General features: G+C 50.9%; 1 protein-coding gene and 1 long non-coding RNA gene across 4 annotated transcripts in view; one reads left to right on the forward strand and one right to left on the reverse strand.

The window, feature by feature from the left end:
• Positions 1–18637, forward strand: part of MICAL2 (microtubule associated monooxygenase, calponin and LIM domain containing 2) — a 135662-nt gene that overhangs the window by 1309 nt on the left and 115716 nt on the right.
• LOC111091558 lies at positions 2396–11466 on the reverse strand. Of its 3 annotated transcripts, none has more exons than XR_005375754.1 (4): positions 11207–11466; positions 8381–8721; positions 4910–5078; positions 2396–4432 (listed from the first exon to the last, which is right to left on the reverse strand). It is a non-coding gene; the product is annotated as an uncharacterized LOC111091558 (long non-coding RNA). The 3 variants fall into 3 exon arrangements; XR_005375755.1 differs by having other exon boundaries at positions 4910–5081; XR_005375753.1 differs by lacking the exons at positions 2396–4432; positions 4910–5078 and having other exon boundaries at positions 7950–8721; positions 11207–11464.

Here is an 18637-nt window from a genome sequence, read left to right on the forward strand (position 1 = left end):
GGAGCTGCAAGGAGAGGAGGAACAGCTGAGGAATCCTCCTCTGCCTCTAATTGGGGCGTGTCTCTTCTCTCGGCCCATGTCCTTACCCTCATCTGGGTGTGCCTGTCAACCATGGACCTGCCCCTTTCACTTCCTGCCTTTGAAGGGTAGAGATCCTGCCTTCTTGGTGCAGAGCCTTGATTCTGGCGGGAGGGGTAGGGTATGGGTGCAATAAGATTTGGGCTGAACGTTGCTCACCTTAGAAGCCCTGCCAGGGCTACAAGTCTATTGTTTTAAGAGCCAGGGAAGGGAATACTGTTTATCATGCTGGGACTTTTCATCGTTTATATCACTAGGTTCCCCCACATTAGCCCTTCAAAGAAGTAGCTGGGTTGTCCCCATTTTACAGATGAGGAGACTGAGACTGGGGGAAGGTTAAAACTCCCTCCTCTCCCCGTCTTTCACATCGCCAGCGAGTAACTAAGCTAGGATCCTGGTCTCAGTCTGTATGAATGAGATTTATGAGGTGAGTTAAGTATTGAAGGAAGCAGAAAGAAAGCAGAAAAAGCCCGTGGGCTGTGCTCTGTACTCTGGAGGGTTGGTGCTTGCAGCTCCTCTGCTGCACTCACTATTCCCCGACTTCTGTAGTAATTCTTTATGACCATGGCTTCCCACCCTACTGTGAAATGGCTTTTAGGACACTCGCAAAACTTAACAGATTTCTTTCCTGGTTCCTACAGATCCTCCTCGCTCTTTGCTCCGTATTCCCTTATTCCCTTAGCCTTTTGTACCAGTCTTCATTAAGCCGTCCACCACGATGTACTGCAGTCCTGTTTTAACCTATCCATGGACGTCTTCAAACACAAAAATAGAATCGTCTAGTGAGCCCCACATACTCATTATCTAGTTCAACAGTCATCAAGACTGTGCCGGGCTGGCTTCATCTCTCTCTTTTTCTCCCCTCCTCTCCTTTGTGAAGTATTTTAAAGCAAATCTCTGATAATCATGTCATTTTTGCCCCTAGCTAATCCAGTATATATCTATTTGTAAAAGAATGTTTTTTTTTTTTTTTCATAACCGATTACCATTCTTGCATGTAATGAAGTTAACAGTAGTTCTTCGGTCTCATCTGACCATATACAGAGTTCCCTGATTGTCTCAGAAAGGACCTTCGTAGTTGGTTTGTTCGAATCAGGATCCAAGTGTGCATGCTGCATTTGGTAGCTAGTCCTTTTATGCCTGTTTTAGTCTGGAGCGGCTTCGCCTCCACTTTTTTAACCAGCCATGACCCTCTGGCTTAAGTGCCCAGCTAGCTCCCCCACTGGCCAGCACACCCCTCGAGGAGGCTGGAATCCACTGCTGTGGCGAGCTGGATCCCCGTGTGGCATCTGGGATGGGGCGGAGGCTTGCAGAGCATCTGTCCAGTGGTGTCGCCGCCACTCAGGCAATGCATTTTGAGTGAATGGACCCTGTCCTGGGTTTGTGTGACTGCCCGTGACTGTGTTTAGATAAGAGGTCTAAAAAAAAGATGACTTGCTCGCGTGTGGAGGTTTCCTCAGCAAGCGTCAGTCTGTAAACATCGTGAAATAATAGGAGAACTATTTGCTGTGCTCACTGCACTGCTCTAGTTTGCGGTGGGGAGCCCAGATGGCTGCCTTTGTGCCCCAGTCAGCAGCTGGTCTCCCCCCCCCCCCGCCCCCAACGCCCTCCCCATCATCTGTGGGGCAGACGGGGACTGAGGTCATTTCTGCTAGAGCTTGGAATCCCTCCTTACTCGGCCACAGGCATCACCACGTTCTGACCCAGACGCTTGGCACGAGGGCTGCACGGAGAACTCTGCACACCTCTGTCTGGGCTGCCGCCCTTCCCTGGGCCTTCACACGCCTCCTCGGACCTGCCCCACACCTGGCCACCTGTGGAGCCTTTCTCAAATCCCTATTTGTCAGCAGCTGGCCAGTTGGGACAGACCACAAACACTTATGACCTTTCAGTATCTTGTCCGAATTTGTGGTGAAGGGATAGTGTCACCTCTGGCACCTTTGTGGGCATCCTGATGAAGGAGACTGGCAGCTCGGGAGGGAAGGAAGAGGTCTGCCTCACTCCTGCTGGATTCCCTGTCAAATCGCCATAAGGTCTGGCCCACCGAGGAGGGCCCTCCCCCCTGTGCAAACAGCCCTCAGAATGAACAATTGTTTTGTCTTCCTTTTGTTTTTGTCGTTGTTTGTTTTGTCTTGTACCCCCCCATATAGTCTTTTCCACTAGTTAGAAATATAACAGAATTTTTAAGTCCTTCTTTAAAAAAAAAAAGATTTCATTTATTTATCCACGAGAGACACAGAGAGAGAGAGAGAGAGACAGAGACAGAGAGCGTGAAGAGAGAGGCAGAGACTCAGGCAGAGGGAGAAGCAGGCTCCATGCAGGGAGCCCGATGTGGGACTCGATCCGGGGTCTCTAGGATCATGCCCTGGGCTGAAGGCAGCGCTAAACTGCTGAGCCACCCGGGCTGCCATAAATCCTTCTTTTTTGATGGCAGTGCTACAGTTGATTCTTTTTCCTTTATCTTTTGTCATCTTTTGAGTATTTTCCCAAAATGTTCACAAGAAAAACTTTTTTTTTTCTAATGGAAAATCCAAGAATTGGTTTTTTTCCCTCTTAAAAAGAGAATTTTCTTCAATGTGGATGGTCATACAAAATTATACATGGATTTTGTGTGGCTGTGTATGTGAACAAGGTCACAGAGCCATTGGGATCTTGATATTTGCTTGTTTTATTTATTTGTTTTATGAATTATCCTATAGAACTTACCTGAGTTTCCACAAATTAGAGAATAAAGAAAGCTGGGACTTCAGAGATAGGAAGCAATGGAACCCATGCAGCCTCATCCTCTCTCCTATTTTACCTCCTCCCTTTCCCCTTTCCTTCCTGAGAATGAAATCATTCTAATGGTAGGCTCTTGATTTTGATTTTTTTTACTCAGGAGAGGTTGAGCTCTCAGAGGAACACAGAATGACATGGTCATTAAGGCAAGGTCGGCAGGGCGAAGCTTCAGGCCGGGATGGCCTGTCTTGTCCTCTTGGGAAAGTGCCTGATAGCCAAACACCCCGCTCAGCTCACTTTGGGGGGCAGGGGGCCCTGACCGCTCCCTCCACCATTTCTGTTTCCTCCCTGCATCTTCTCCAGAGGTAGAAAACATGACTGGTCTGCACTGATAAGTCTCCTCCTTTCTAAAAGCACCTGATCATCTGGTCTCACAAACTCAGGGCTGGCAGGGATGATAGGGGACGTGGGGCCCTCTGGTCACAAACAGACTTTCACTGCAAGGCCAGATCATGGTGAAATCTGATTTTTGAGACCCTTCCCTTCTCTGTTAGCTGCTGAGAAAGGGTCCATTGCTGTGCCCCATATGAAGGGCAGGGCTGGTATCGTTTCTTAAATGCAATTGCTCTGTACCCTTCACACACCTAAATACTATCGTAGATCATCCTAGGAAAATGTGGCCTGTCGCCCTGGTGGCTGGCAGGGAATTGTGTGTGGACGGTGCTGGTGTTTTTAAGGTTGGGCTTGTGGTGAGTTCTTTATTTGCAGTAGTGGTTCTCTCCCCTGAGGGTCAGGGTAATTTCCGTGCCTGCACCCCACCCCGAATCCCCACCTCACAGCAGAGGGGTGGCCCCCCCCCATCCCTGGCTGCATTTGCATTCCTTCCTAGGCCTGGTCAGATTTCTCTTTGGGGAATACACAGGTAAAGGCGGTCTCTTGGAGGAGGGATTTGTTTCCTGCTGCTTTGGGGCTCAGGTCCCCCCCAGCCCCGCCCCCGCCTAGAGGGATGTCCCGAGCAGATATCCTTTCTGCTGGCAGCAAGAGGAGGGTTGCAAGGAGCTGGACGGTGGCTTTGGATCTCCGAGCTGCCACCAGAGAAGGTTGTGAGCTCCTGACACACCCAGTCCAGTGGCCCAGCCCAGCCATGCCAGAGGCAGGAGTGGGAGTTTCAGAACATCCTGTCCTGGCCTTGCTCCTGTCGTATCAATGTGCTGCAGCAGATGCGGAAACCAGGGCTTTGCTCTGGTGACTCTGAATGGCTGGCCTGGGCTACTTATCTGGGTACTGATTGTAACGAGTGAAGATTTGCAGGATCTCAGGGTTTCACTTGTACCCGGGGCCAAGAGATGAAGTGTAGGGGGAGGATGGAGAGGTTTCAGGAAAAAGCTGCTCAGACCCTTTGGTCCCTGGGAGAGTTGCTGCCTGGAGCAGAGCAGGCCCAGGGCCTGCCGGGGGGCCTTCTAGAGCCACTGAACCCTCTGTCAGGTAACAGTTCATCCTGGAAGAGCAGGAGGGGGTACTGAGGTTAGGACGCCGAGGTCGTGGCTGCTGTGAAGTCAGAGCGCAGGTGGTGGCTCCTGTATTAGGAGAGCAGGCTTTCTGCACAGCTTGATGCAAAGGTGAGGTGAGGAGACCCCTGCAGGAAGGAGGTAGGGATCTGATCGCAGATGAAAGGGAAAACAGAAGAGAGGAATAGACAGGGACCATGGGGGAGGCCTCCTTCTAGACTTCAGAGAGACGACTAGGTCCATCTCTTTTCTCAGGGAACGTCCTGTGCGGCATGTGCAAATGGTCAAGGCCTTGGGGACCATGGGGTCCATGCCAGGATAGCTGCTCAGCTGCCTGCCTGGAGCTGCCAGACAGGACTGTTGGGTAGGAAGGAGGAGGCTCTGGATGAGGTCTCAGGCTTGTTCTGGATTCTAGGTTTGTGGCAGCCAAGGGCCCAGCACTCCTGCTCGCTCCAGGTTTCCATCTCTAGCCTGGGCGTGTCTGTTATCTTGTACCTGACATCATGGACTCTCTTAAAAAATGACTCACCCACCCACACAGAGACACACATGCACAGGGATGCAGGGTGCCCCCCCCCCCCCATGCACAGACGGTGGCAACCTACTCATTCACTTAGGACAAAGGTCATCCAATGAAAAGTCTCTCTTCTTCCCGTCCTCCAGCTCTCCCTTTTCTTCCTCAGTGGCATCTGCTGTCACTAGTCTCCCGTGGATCCTGGCAGCAGAATCCAGGCCTCGATTTGCACCCATCTCCCCCTTGGCTCCTCTTTGGACCTGCTGGGAAGCAACCAGGATGAGGAGTGGCAAGGCCCACAGGGCTCCCGAGGCTCGGTGGTTACTTGAATTAGCCAAAGCTTGAGTATTGCCCCTCCCCCCCTACTTTGCCACCTCTCCCCATGCAGAATTTCCATGTGTTAGATTTGTGGGTGCAGAGAGCCTGGGCGTTGAGAATACACCTCAGGGGCCTGTTCTGGATATAGGTGATATAGGCACAAACAGGCAGTCCCACTAAGACAGACCTGGGTTCAAATCCCAGCCATGTGGCCTCGGGCAAGTCCATGAACACTAGTATTTTAGTCTATATAAAGGAGGTCATTACATCTATCTCAAGGGGTTGATGTAGATATGGAATTAAAATAGTTGTTTGTGAAGCACCCTGCATAGATAGGCACTCAGAAATATCTTCCACTTTTAAGGAGTGACCCATTTTCAGAACAAATGACACTGGCCTGGAATCATCTGAATTCCTTCCTGGAAATTCTCTTGGTGGGTTCCTGAGCTCTTATTTCCCTGCAGAAGGCAGCCAGTTCTCCATTTTCTGTCCAGTCGAGCTCCTCCCCACCTCCTCCCACCCTGGGGAGCCCAGCCTGTCCACAGCACCCCCTCCTTCTGTGTCCCTCCCCACCCACGCTGGTGAGCAGGACGCTGCTGGCCGCCTGGGGAGGGCTCTGGGCTGTTTATGGCTGCTCTCCGGAGTGTTTATGTTGTGATCTCTTCAGAAGCTCCTAGCAGATGTCTGGTTATTGCTGAAACTTCATCTTTATCTTCAGCACGAGAGAAGAGAGAGGCTATTTTTAAAGATGTTTAATTGGCATGGCTGCACAGAGCGGCCTAGATTGCCTCCAAGCTTTATTCTGCATCGCTCCTGCTCTTTACCCGCTCTGAAACCTTCCGATCCAGGCTGAGAGACCTTATATGTCCTGCTTTTAGAGCAGCACTTAAATTTGGCAAGCAGTTGTAATCTCTTAAAAAGGTAGGTCAGGAAAGCAAAGGCGACCAGCTGTCTTTTTCCAGGCTGGGACAGATGGCAGCGTGAATGAGGAGCATTTCTGTGTCCATAGATACCAACACCTGCCTCCAGTTCTGACCCTTCCTTTCACCTGTGGTGGTGCACCCTTTCCCCCTCCTCCCCCGGCTGCCTGCTGACCCGCTGGGAGATCTTTAACATTGCCTTTCCCTTCAGACCCGGGTGGGGTTCAAGGTGAGTCGGGAGAGGAACTAGGGTAGGCTCAAATGATACTGACCTCCCGGGAGGGAGGGAGAGAGATGGAGGCCATGAGTCACAGGACTTTGGGATGTCAGACTGGAAGGGCCCTCTGAGATCATCCAGCTCTCACTCCTGCCACAGTGGTTTTTGCTTATGGGGAACCCAAGGCTCAGGGGTCTGTTGGTACTGAGCAGAAGCCAGGGAGCCGTGGTTCCTTGCTCAAGGTCATGCAGCCAGATGGGAGTCAAGTCTCTTCTCCCTCCACCATTTCTGCTAAGCCGTGATCTTGTGGTTTGTCTTGGGCAGCTTTAATTGCACTTGGCCATCACTTTTGAGGACAGAGCCCCACCCCTTTCTCACAGCTCTGGCATTCTTCGAATTTAGGATGTGTACACTTGTAGCACTGGCTTGCTCAATTGCTTGGTGCAAGATCCTTTGTCATCAAAAATATCTCCTCCAGAGCCTTGGAGGTGAAATTCTCACCTTTGTTTTCAGCAGGCCCTTATAAAAAATACAGAATTTAATGGCGAAGGATAGGTTGACAGATTAGTTTATCTCTGATTAGCTGTCAGCTGAGGCTGAACCTAAGGGGATGAGTCATCTGGAAGAGGTGCAGGAGGGAATCAGGACTGTAAATAAGGTGCCGTCAGGCAGGGCATGGAGCAACATGGCCAAGGCTCTTGAGCTCAGTGTGTAGCTGCTGTGCTGGGGATGCTGCGATGAATGACAGGAGCAGAGCCCCAGCCTAATGCGCGGAGGTGCATAGACAAGCTACCCATATATCAACGTAGAGTGTTGAATGTGCTTTGGAGAGCCTCATGGTGGAATCAGGGAGGGTTTCCTAGAGGAGGTGGCCCTTGGTGGTTGAGGTGGGTCTTGGAAAAATAGAATTTCCAAAGGCAGAGATGGCCAGAGGTTTAGCACCAAAAAATGTGGAAAAGTGAAGGCACATTCAGGATGCCACATGGTAGAAACATGGGGGCTGCCTAGGGGGCGCTGTGGAAGCTGTGGAAGGCTGGAATCCGGCCAGCCCTGAGTGCTAGGGGCTGCGTAGGGGGGTTTCTGCAGGTGTCAGGTGTTCGCAGAGCATTGTGGGCCAGCCTCTGAAGGGACTGATTCTCCCTTCCTTGGGGTCTCACAAGCACCTGAATATCCCCTTCAGGTGGGTGCTGCACACTTTGGGTTTATGTCCCCCGTGGAGACACGTGGGTATGCATGTGGGGCATAACTTATGTCTCCAGGCAGCTGGAACATGCAGGGGCTGGGCTGACTCCCCAGCCTTTCCCCCCAACCCCAGCCCTCTGGACACCTGGCCGTGGGGAGAGGACAGAAGCTGAGCTCAGCTGCCGCCAGTTCCAGTGTTAACCTGGCAGGTGGGAGGCATGGCAACCTGGTGCCCCTAAGGCTTTGACATTTGAGCAGGGTTGCCAGCACCTGTTCTCTGCCATATAGGCCTCAGAAACACCCTCGATGTATGTGATGGAATAAATAAATTGCTCCTACAGGCAGCAAATGACATGAGTTCAGCGCCCATGGGAGCTATTGTCGGGGGTGGGGTGGGGTGGGGTGGGGCGGGGCGTGTAGGGCACCGAACCAGCTTTCATCTTTCTTTTTTCTAGTATCGGTGCTACCAAAATGAGACCACATTGGTTCATTGATTGATCAGTTAATTGTTCAGTTTATTCCTTCTGCAACTGAGACTTCTGGAGTTTCCTTTATCTGACCCACGTTGTCACACTGCCCATGGTTTTCAGAGTTGTAAGACCTTTGTTTGGCCAGCCATTTGCTTTCACTGAGCTTCAAGTTTCTCCTGTTAGATAGGAGTGATAATATCCACCTCTCAGGGCAGCTGTGAGGATTAAATGGGGCAACGTACGTGGCACACCTATGGTGGTGCCTGGTACGCGGCGGGTGTAGAGGAGGCCCATCCTCTTCCAGCCCATCCCCGAATTGGCCCACAGGAGTCTGAGAGCATCGACATGGACGGGGCTCCTCTTTGCTTCTGGCCTCCCAGTCAGTACTGTTCCCTGAGTGTGAACTACCTTTAAGGAGTGACTTTTTAAGAGAATGGCTCCATCAAAGCACCTACGTGTGCGATGAAGAAAGATGAAGCACCTTTCCCTTTGTGGTGAGATCTCCTCCATCAGACCTTGGAGCCACAGGGCTGTTCCCGTTGGTGTTAGATTTCCCCACGTGGTGGCCCAGCCTGGGCTTGCACATCAGAGCTGACCTGTTCCATCTTTGGGCAGCTCCTCTCTGTCACCTCCCTGATGGCTCCCGATAGCTTCTGGCATTTGGTCCCAGTCTTCCTTCTTGGAAGCCATAGGGAACGAGTCTCCTCTTTCCCTCCACACGTCAGCTCCTCAGATACAGGTTTTGAATCCAGTCTGCGATACCACCCATCGGAAGGTGTACCACTATTTCGTGTACCTTCAGGAAAGAAAAAGTGCTTCCAGTTAAATTGTGGAACAAGACTTTGTGATCACCGAAAAGTTGTATATTTCCTGAAAGAACCCTTTTAGACTTTTTTTTTTTAATTTAAATTTTTATTTTTTTTCCCTTTTAGACTTTGGATAGAAGTTTGTATCCCATAACACTTGTATGTACGGAAAAATGAAGACAAATTGGATAAGCCTTTTCTAAACCATCTGTAGTTTCAGAACGTGACTCTTCCAAGTCACTTTTTGACTCAGCCATCTTTGTGGCTCTTCTGACGCATTATTGTATTTTGGTAAAGCGGTGATGCTTTTCTTCATCTTACTTAGATGTTAAGGGGCTAGAAGTTACATTCTGCTTTCAGAGATTTTATGATTGAAAAAATACGCATCTTCTCATTAGTAAAACATGATACTAGTAAACAAGAGGCAGATTAGTAAAGATTAGTAGTAGAACAAAAGGGAGCCCTCTTGTTCTCTCTTAAGTCTTCCAGATTAATCTGTGATGTGAGTTCAGTTCTTTTTACCTTCTCTGTGGTTCTCCTCTGAGCAAACTCCCGTTTGTTCATATTTTTCTCCTACCCTGAGGGCAGCGCCCAGACCATATGTGGTTTTCGTGGTATTCACCTCCCTAGTTTAGGCCATTCTACTCCTCTTAATGCAGCCCAAGATCTCAGCAGCTTTTCTGGCAGCTACATCACACCCTCGACTCACTGACGTTTACTGCTGACCAGATCTTTTTAACACGTGGTATTGCTAAGCTGCATCTTCTCTGTCCTAAACGCGTGTGGCTTTAGAACTTCAATGCGGAGCCTCCTATTTTGCTCCCATCTGATTCAGAACAACCATTTCTGTTAAATTTCAACTTTGTTAAATTCGGTGCAACCATGTTCCATTGAGCTCTTTCAGGATCCTCTTTTAAGTACGCCTTCCATATCTTTGCTGGAGGGGAGGCGGGTAGGGAGGTGGTGTGGGATGGGGGTAACTGGGTGATGGGCAGTAAGGAGGGTACCTGACATGATGAGCTTGGGGTGTTATCACCACAGATGGATCACTGAACTCTACCTCTGAAACCAATAATACATTATATGTTAATTAATTGAACTCCTTCCATAGCATCACCTGAGTTGCTGATAAAATGCTTATCAGGAGAGAGCCCCCTGGCAGGCTACTAGAGCCTTCCCCTCAGGCAACATGAAATCTTCCATCAACTTGTTTTGGGAATGGCTGTCTAGGCTGCTCCTTTCCTGAGTCACTGTCCATTTGCTTTTCTGACTTCCGACCAGATGTCTTCTTGAATCTGGATATGCCATGGCTATTGCAATCTTCCATCTGCCACCAAGTATCCCCTCACAGAACGAAGTGGACTCTGGTTGACAGCACATGTTGGCAGTTCCCAGAGTGCCCCGAGACCACTTTCGGGTGTCCCCGGGCTGCCCCGCAGAGATGCAGCAGGAGTTCAGCGGTCTCATCTGCAAGAGTTCCCAATGCTCTGGGCCAAGGGACTTACAGTCACTGAAAATATCCAAATATATGTATTTTAAAAACCAAGCTTGTCCCCCATCCCAGCTCCCTTTCTCATTTTGGTGTTGGATCTTTGTCAGTCTAAAGATGGCTCTTTTATTTTTATTTTTTTTAAATTTTATTTATTTATTCATGATAGTCACAGAGAGAGAGAGAGGCAGAGACACAGGCAGAGGGAGAAGCAGCCTCCATGCACCGGGAGCCCGATGTGGGATTCGATCCCGGGTCTCCAGGATCGCGCCCTGGGCCAAAGGCAGGCGCCAAACCGCTGCGCCACCCAGGGATCCCTAAAGATGGCTCTTTTAGAGAGGGGCCCCTATGCACCTGGAGTGGAACCGAGGTCCGACTTCCCAGGGCCCCTCTGTGGCTCTGGACCCCTTGGGTCAAGAAGACCTCCCCAGATCTTCCTGCCCTCTGCCCTCTGCCGTGCTTGCATCCTCTGCTTGCATCCTGTGGTTGACACGGGGACAGGCCTTGCATTACTGTCTTAGGGCTTTCTTGGTTATGCGTCCTTCTTCCAGTGATGGGACACTTTCAGTGATGGGGTTTTTAAACAACTGGCCTTAAAAAAAAAAAACAAAAACAACAACTGGCCTTGTCAAGGGCCCCCCGGTGCAACCACATGGTTCCTGCTCTGCACCATGTTACATAGTAGCTGTCTGTGTGCCAAGCGCCGGTATCAGGGCTTTGTAAACATAAACTCGTTTAATTCTTGTGCCAAGCCCCTGAGGTAGATGTTGTCATTTGCCCCACTTACCAATGAGGAAATGAAGGCACAGAGGGGTTAAGTGATTTGCTCAAGGTTTCACAGTTCGGGGAAGAGGGGGAGTTGGAGTCTCGCCAGCGTGTCCCCAGACTGTTCCCAGTCTATGGTGAGCGGCCTGCACCCCAAAAGGCTCCTCGCCCCACCCTCCTCCTCCTCCTCATCTCCCTTCCTCCCCTTCCCTCCTCCTCACCACTCCTCCGCCCTCACTCCCTGGTGGAACTGGAACTGCTTTTCAGAGTCTGAATCACGGACTTCCTCAATCTCTGGTCCTTCCATGCTCCCAGCCATTTGAAGTCGGTGAGAGTCTCTGGCGCCAACTTCCCCTTCTTGGTCTCCCAACAAATTTCGGAGGAAATGATTGCTTTTCCTCCACAGTTCCTCCGCCTCCTGGTCACTAACCCATTCTGCCGTTGTTGTGGGAATCAGGTTAGTCCTGTTTCTATGGATACTTCCTCCCTGTTCTGGAAGGTGAGGCCAGCCAGGAGATTTCAGCCAGTGGGGTTTCAGCCCTTGGCTGTGGTGTCTCCCACTCGCCCCCCACACCCCCCACCTGCCCCACCTGAGCTCTTCCCTGGCTGGGCTGAGATCCCATCAGCAGCTGACCCCCATGCCCCCCCCCCACCCCCCCCAGGGACCTTCCCATTATGGCTTCGTTCTTCTCTGAGCACACACCTGTGTTCTCCAGAACATTTTCCTTTGTTTCATGCTTTTTTGTTGTTGTTATGTAGAGATCCTCTGTCTCCCATCCCAAGTCTGTTCCTTGAAGAGATAAAAGCTGGCCACGGAGAGGTGTGTATCAGTCACTAAAGAAAAGAACAAACATTTAGATCTGCGTGTACACACATAAACATTGTCAGGGATGCAGCACAAGCCACTAGAGAGAGCGGCTCCCTGGTTCAGCGTGGGGGCAGGCCGGGCAGATGCCGTAGAAGGCACACATTTCCTGGGTGCTTTTGTGAGTTTTGACTTTTGAATGTATTTTCTACTCTAAATTAAAAAAGAAAAGAAACAAAAAACCCAGCCACAGACTACCTGGGACTCCTGCTTGGTGAACTGTGGAAAGAGTGTGACTCACCTGGTTGAGTCAGGGGCTAGTGACAGCCCACTGACCTTGCAGGAGGGATGCGAGGGGACCCTCTTCTACAGTCTGGTACACAGAGGGTCTGAGTAAACTGCCTCCCTCTGGACTCTCTTCTTTGAAGCTCAGAAGTAACTTGAGACTTTGCTGCCACTTGTAATCATGGTTTACTAAGAGCTTGTGCTCCACAGGTGCGCGTGAGCCTCAAGTGTTGGTTTTTTGCCATGACTCCCCTAAAACTCCCACCATGGTGTGTGTTTCCCTCCCTGTTGAATTTCGGTATTTGAGGTAACTGGAATGCTCTGAATGCCTGGGTTTGCCTCCAAGAACGATATACTTTCCTTTTCCAGACCTGCAGGACTTTACGGATCATTTCTTCACACATTGTACTTATCTGCCCGGCTCAGGGGAGCGTGATTAGAATGGGTCTAACACCCTTTGAAAGCAGAAGCTCATAACTGGGCTTGCAGATTACCAAGGGCAGAGCAGACCCTGAAGAAAAAATGCAGGGTATTGGGAGAAGCTGGTCCAGGCACCTGTAACTGAGGAAATGACCTGATTAGGAAGGTGACTTATTTACCTTGGACAGGTAATTGCGAAGCCGACTTCGAGCACCTACTGTGTGCCCTAAGCCCTGTGCTATGTAGATGGCAACGAGGGTAGGGCCCTGCCTCACCTCCCAAAGCATTCACCACATACTCAGGAAAACAAGACGTATATATATTTTTCAAAGCAGATCATAGAAGGCAAATCACAAGGTAGTTCATGACTAATTCCGTAAGACGGTAGAGATAGCAATGGGTGTGGGGAATGTTTCCTAGGGGCTGGAGAGGGCCCAGGAAGCTTGGAAGGGAAAGAGGGAAGATGGGGAGAGGAGGAGGCTGCATTTGATCTGAATCTAGAAGGATCCATGGAGTGCAAATGGGTACATGGAAGGAAGAGGAGAGTATTTCTAGTGGGTGTAGAGGCCTGGGGAGATGGGACATAGTTTAGTTTGAAGGTGGGCAGGAGGAAATGAGGCTGGACACATGAGTTTAGGACAGAGGCAGACAGTCTTCAGTATGACAGGGTGAGAGAGTGTGTGTTTGTGTGCACACGTGGGTGCAAATGAATGCCCTAAGTTCAGAACAGGGCCGGGAGGATATGGGCCGAGGGTCTCCTAGGGCATTTTTATAAATCCAATGGAGAATGACCTAGAAAGTGTTCTGACCTCTGTATATCTTAATCTAGACATCTACAGCCTCTGCTCCAGAAACGTCTTCAGGAGCAGAGAAGGAGGCCAGAGGCACGCTAGCTATTTCCCCCACCCATTGTTCTGTTTGGACACTTTCTCCTTAGGCATGTTGAATGTTCATTCAGCAGATATTTATGAGTTCTTCTTCTGTACTGGAAGCTGTTCTAGGTGCTAGGGTTGCAGAAGGGGGAAAAAGGGGTGAGAGCCCTTGCCACATAGACCATATGTTCTAGCAGGGGGGGAGAGAGACCGTAGCAGGTCAAATGTATGAGACGAGGTGATGAGGCGTGTGGAGATCACTAAGCAGGGAAAAAGATAGGATGTTCTGGGTGCAGGTGGAGGGGAAGTCTGGAGTTTTAGATGGGGTGGTTGGAAAGACCTTACTGACTTGCCCTGCCTCTGGGACATATAAGCCAGAGAAAGAGAGCTCTGGGTCCAAAGGGAAGGAGGCCAGGCCAGATCCTACAGGGATCTTGAGTCCCCAGTTGATTCCTTTTCCATCCACTGGGGGCTTCGGCTCTAGGCAGCAGGGGGCCTTTGAGTGTGCTTGAGCAGAAGGGTGTCATGTGCGGTAAGATATCCCAGGTGACTGTAGAGGATGGGGTATAGGGGGCTGTAGCAGAGAGGCTGAATGGCAGGCGGAGATCCCAGATGCCTAGGGCCTACAGAAGGCCGTGAGTTTGACCCCTCTGACTTAGGTACAGTGGGGTGGAACTGGGAAGAGGGAGCACTGGGACAGGGGTGAGGGGGAGAGCAGGTAACTGGTAGAAGGGGAATGATGGCAGAGCTTAGGTTGGAGGGGGAATGAGGAGCAATGCACTGAAGTTCTTAGAATTTAGGGCTTGGGGGTCAGAACAACTTTCTTGTTGTGACTTTATTATAGAATAGTATATTTTAAAATAGTATAGTGCTTGAAGAATGTGGGCTTTGGGCAGCCCGGGTTGCTCAACGGCTAGCACCGCCTTCAGTCCAGGGTGGGATCCTGGAGACCCGGGATCAAGTCCCACATCGGGCTCCCTGCATGGAGCCTGCTTCTCCCTCTGCCTGTGTCTCTGCCTCTCTCTCTGTGTCTCTCATGAATAAATAAAATCTTTTAAAAAAATTAAAAAAAAGAATGTGGGCTCTGGGTTTGAATCCTACCAAAGTGACCTTGGGAAAGTTACTTAACCTCTCTGTGCTTCAAGCCCCAGCCCTGTAAAATGGGGCTAAAGTAGTACGTACCTTATAGGTGCATTTTGAATGTAGAACATTTAGCACAGTACCTGGTACACAGTCAGTGCCCAGTAAATATTAGCTTGTCTGACCATCCTGTTTCTCTCTCCGTATGTAGGTGTATGTAAGTAAAATTAGTGTGTTGGACATATCTTTTCTGTTGTCCTAAAGCTAAGTCAAATGAAGAAAATTATGCTTTTAGGGACTGAGGTAATGCATGTGACAGCTTTAACTTAGTGGCAGATGGGTACTAGTTAAAAGTACTGTTACCACTTGATATCATTGCACAGAAAGTGATTTTCTAGTGGAAATCCTTTGTAAAGCCGTTTATTCAACCATTACTTACTGTGCTTATGGGGTGCCAGGTCCTGCCCTAGACATACTATCTCATTTCATCTTTGCAACACCTGCCCTGAGATAAGCATTGTTAACCACATCTTACAGGGGGGGAAGCTGAGGCTCAGAGGTGCTAAGATTTGCCCAAGGTTGCACAGCCCATAAGTGGCAGAGTCAGGATTTGAGAGTCCTCCCTCCACCCCGACGTTGAACCACCTTTTCTAATAAGAACAATTATGCCATGAGTGATCGATCATATAAATGTGTGTTGACATATAGGCTACATTAACGTCCCTTGGTGTTGGTGGTGACATGGAGCCTTGGGGAATACAGAGCCATGGCCAACCTCACAGATAGACCGGGGGCAGTGTCAGAGGTAGGACGCTGCGCCAGGAGTCAGGGTTATACATGGGTGGGAGATACTGTGGGTAAGTCAGCACCTTTCCTCACTGGCTTCTCCCCCACGGGCCTTATCAGGGCCTTTCAGCCACAGACAGAGTCGGCCTGAGACCTCTCTTGGTTGACTCAGCCCCTGGTGTGCTAGAAGAGCAGAGTCTGATGGGTGCAAATCCCAGCTCTCCCACCCACCAGCCACGTAAGGCCAAGAGAGGAGTGAATTCCTTTGCGCCTCAGTTTGGTTATCTGCAAACCCACTCATAGGAATTTTATGAAAATTAAATGAGGTAAGTCATGTGAATACCCAGAACTCCCTGGCCCCAAGCAAGCCCTGAGAATTAATATTATGCTAATAATTATTATATTGTAACGTTATGAAAGCCTCCTTTGACCTCTGAGGCCAGAATAAAATGTCCTATCCGCTCTGTATGGTCCCTCCAGTAGCATTTTGTTTTGCCTTATTATGTAAATGTGGGTGTAGCTTTTCACCAGGCCATGAGTGCTTGAGACCAGGGAATAGGTCTTAGGGTTTGTTTGTTTGTTTGTTGTGAAACCCCTGGAGACCTGTGCCTTGTCCTAGAAGATATGGAAAGAAGTTTGCCAGGTGGAATGGGTTCCTAGTTTTCCATTTTGCTTGCAGCCGCATGGTCTGACCTACACACCCCACCTCCCAGGGTTATGGACAATGTCTGATATTTCTTTCTTTTTTTTTTAATATTTTATTTATTTATCCATGATAGACAAAGAGAGAGAGAGAGAGAGAGGCAGAGAAACAGGCAGAGGGAGAAGCAGGCTCCATGCAGGGAGCCCGATGTGGTACTCGATCCCGGGACTCCAGGATCGTGCCCTGGGCCAAAGGCAGGCACTAAACCACTGCGCCACCCAGGGATCCCCAGTGTCTGATATTTCTAAGGGTGCTTTACAGGAGGCCACACACATTTGCATTCATATTCCACTCAGTCTTCACAGTTGTTCCCTGTGGTCCCTGGTTGTTATCCCAGGAGATTGAACCTCGCAGAGTTCAGTAATCTGTCCACAGACCCTCAGGCAGAAGGTGACAAAACAGGCGGCCCCCTGCCCATCCCTGGAAGCCTTGGTCTGGAGGCTCAGGTGGACAGAGCCTCTCCATCTGTTCCCCTGTGCCCTTCTCCTGAGGAGGGGTGAGAGGAGACCACATGACCAACAGATCTTTATACAGTTCTGCTACCTTCCCCACTCCTGTCCCCCTCCCCTGCCTTCTACCCTCCACCCCACCCCCCTGCCTCCAGGTCTGTTAGTTCCAAAAAAGCACAGGACAGTGGGCTTGAGCCCAGCCAGAGATCTGACTTGCTTAAATCCTCTCCATTCCCATTTCCATCCTTGGTGGGTCTGAGGCCTGGGCTGGGGGGCTCTGTGCTCTGGGCTTGTGGGGGAGTAGAGGCAGTGAGGAGGGCACTTCGGTTTTAAGCCCTGGGAGCTGGGCCTGAGCACAGACACTCCTTGCGGGTACCTGCAGTTGGAATTGGAGGAGGCTGGCCCCCATGCTTCTCCCAGGAAGCAGGAGGAGCAGGTGCTGATTGCAGGGCCCAGAGCCATGTCCAGGGTGCAGGGGAGCTCCCGGGGCGGGGGTGGAGGGGCATCAAAGTAGAGAGCCTGTTGGGGGCAGGAGGCACTTCCTTTCCAGGAGACAAGGAGGCAAGGGACCCTTCCAGAAAAGGTGGGACCAAGCCCCAGGTTCCAGGACAGACTTGAATCCAGACTTAAACTCCAGAGCTGTTGCTTAAGCAGAAGAATCTTCTGTTTTGTTCAGCTTAGCATGCAGTTATTGAGGAAGTACCTGTCATGTCCCGGCCGGTGTGGGGAATACGAAGTCCAGTGAGATAGGGGCCCAGCCAGAAGGAGCTCATGTCCTGCAGCTCCCTTCAGACCTCTTCTCCCTCCTGGGAACCTTGAGTGGTGGCTGGCAGTGGTGGTACTTAGGCGCATGTGGCTGCATCCAGATTCCTGGTGCCCCAGAAGTGGACTAGAGTTTGGGCCTGGCTGGTTGGCATGGCAGTGCAGGCAGGGAGCCAGCATGTCACCTGCTCATCGGGTTGGGTGCTGGGCCTGCTGTGGGGGCAAAGGGGTTATTGGGTCTTTACCATTGTGATTTTTGGTTCCCTCCAGGACGGTCGGGTGACCAGAGGAGCAGACACAGGAGTGGCTCTGGGGTGTGGGTGAGAAAGATCCCAGGTGGAATGGCCCCCCCAACACGATGGCTCAGGCGGCCCATCCCTCCCTCAGGCCAGCCCCGCATCCCCTCTTCCTCCAGCCTGGCCAGTCTCCGCTGCCCTGTGCTGCCTGCCTGCCTGGTCACCTCTGCCTCTAGCTCCTTGCTTCAGCTTTTCTGGTCTGCAGTGCTTCTCTTCATCCTCTTTGCCTTTCTGTGTCTCTGGGGCCTGGATTAGCCCTGCCCACTCCAGAAAGTCTTCCTAAACTCTTTCAGCACAAACTCCCCCTCCCTTCTCCTCCCCGTCTCCTGGGTGGAGAGAGCCAGCAGCTAGAGCTCAGCATTCACATGTTATGTAATGTGTTTTGAGCACCTACCCCAGGGTAGGGAGCAGAGCAGAGGTGAGGACTTTGGAGTCTGGCTGGCCTGGGTGTACGTTCTAGCTCTGCTTCCTGTGGGAATAGGTGCTTTCATAGTACCTATTTCACAGGGAAGTTGTAATGTTCTGCTGAAATAATCCCGTGCAAGGCACTTAGCCTGCTGCTCCTGGCTCTTGTCAGGAGCTCCCCTGTGGCAGCCTTTACTAGCCTTTGATAGGCACCGTTGTGTTTAATCCACACCCTAGCTTGGAAAGGTAGACCTCATCCCCCAAAGGGAAGCAAACGAGTCTCCGTGCCAGAATGACCTGCCGGGCATCTCAGGACATGGAGGCAGTGAGGCCGGCCTCGAGGCCAGGTGCCGGCTGGCCCAGCCACAGCATTCTTCCTTCTACTGCCTCTGCTTCCCACGACCTCCCTGTTTCCCTTGCTGTTGCATGCTCTTCCCAGTCTTTGCCAGAACACTCAGCAAACGCTTATTGAATGGTTTTTCCTGGCTGGTTTAAAGGAAACCAGGTGGGGAGGGGGGGGGCCAGAACACGGGACCTCTTTGAGCGTTCCCTCCCCTTTTCCCATCTCCAGCTGACCCTGCTTGGCCATGGAGCCCTCCGGGGGACCGCGTGCCACTCCAACACCGGGCAGTGCTGTGTCGCCTGGCAGTCACACTCAGCCCAGGCAGTGCCACCAAATCGTGCCCTGAGGGAAAGTCAGCCGGTTCCTCTTGATTCATTTATTTTTAAATCGCAGAGCTATTTCAATAGCAAAGCTACCAAAAGAAAAAGAAAAAGTAAGGGAAATAC

The sequence above is a fragment of the Canis lupus genome, chromosome 21 (genome assembly GCF_011100685.1).
Source record: "Canis lupus familiaris isolate Mischka breed German Shepherd chromosome 21, alternate assembly UU_Cfam_GSD_1.0, whole genome shotgun sequence".
NCBI classification, from domain to species: Eukaryota; Metazoa; Chordata; class Mammalia; order Carnivora; family Canidae; genus Canis; species Canis lupus.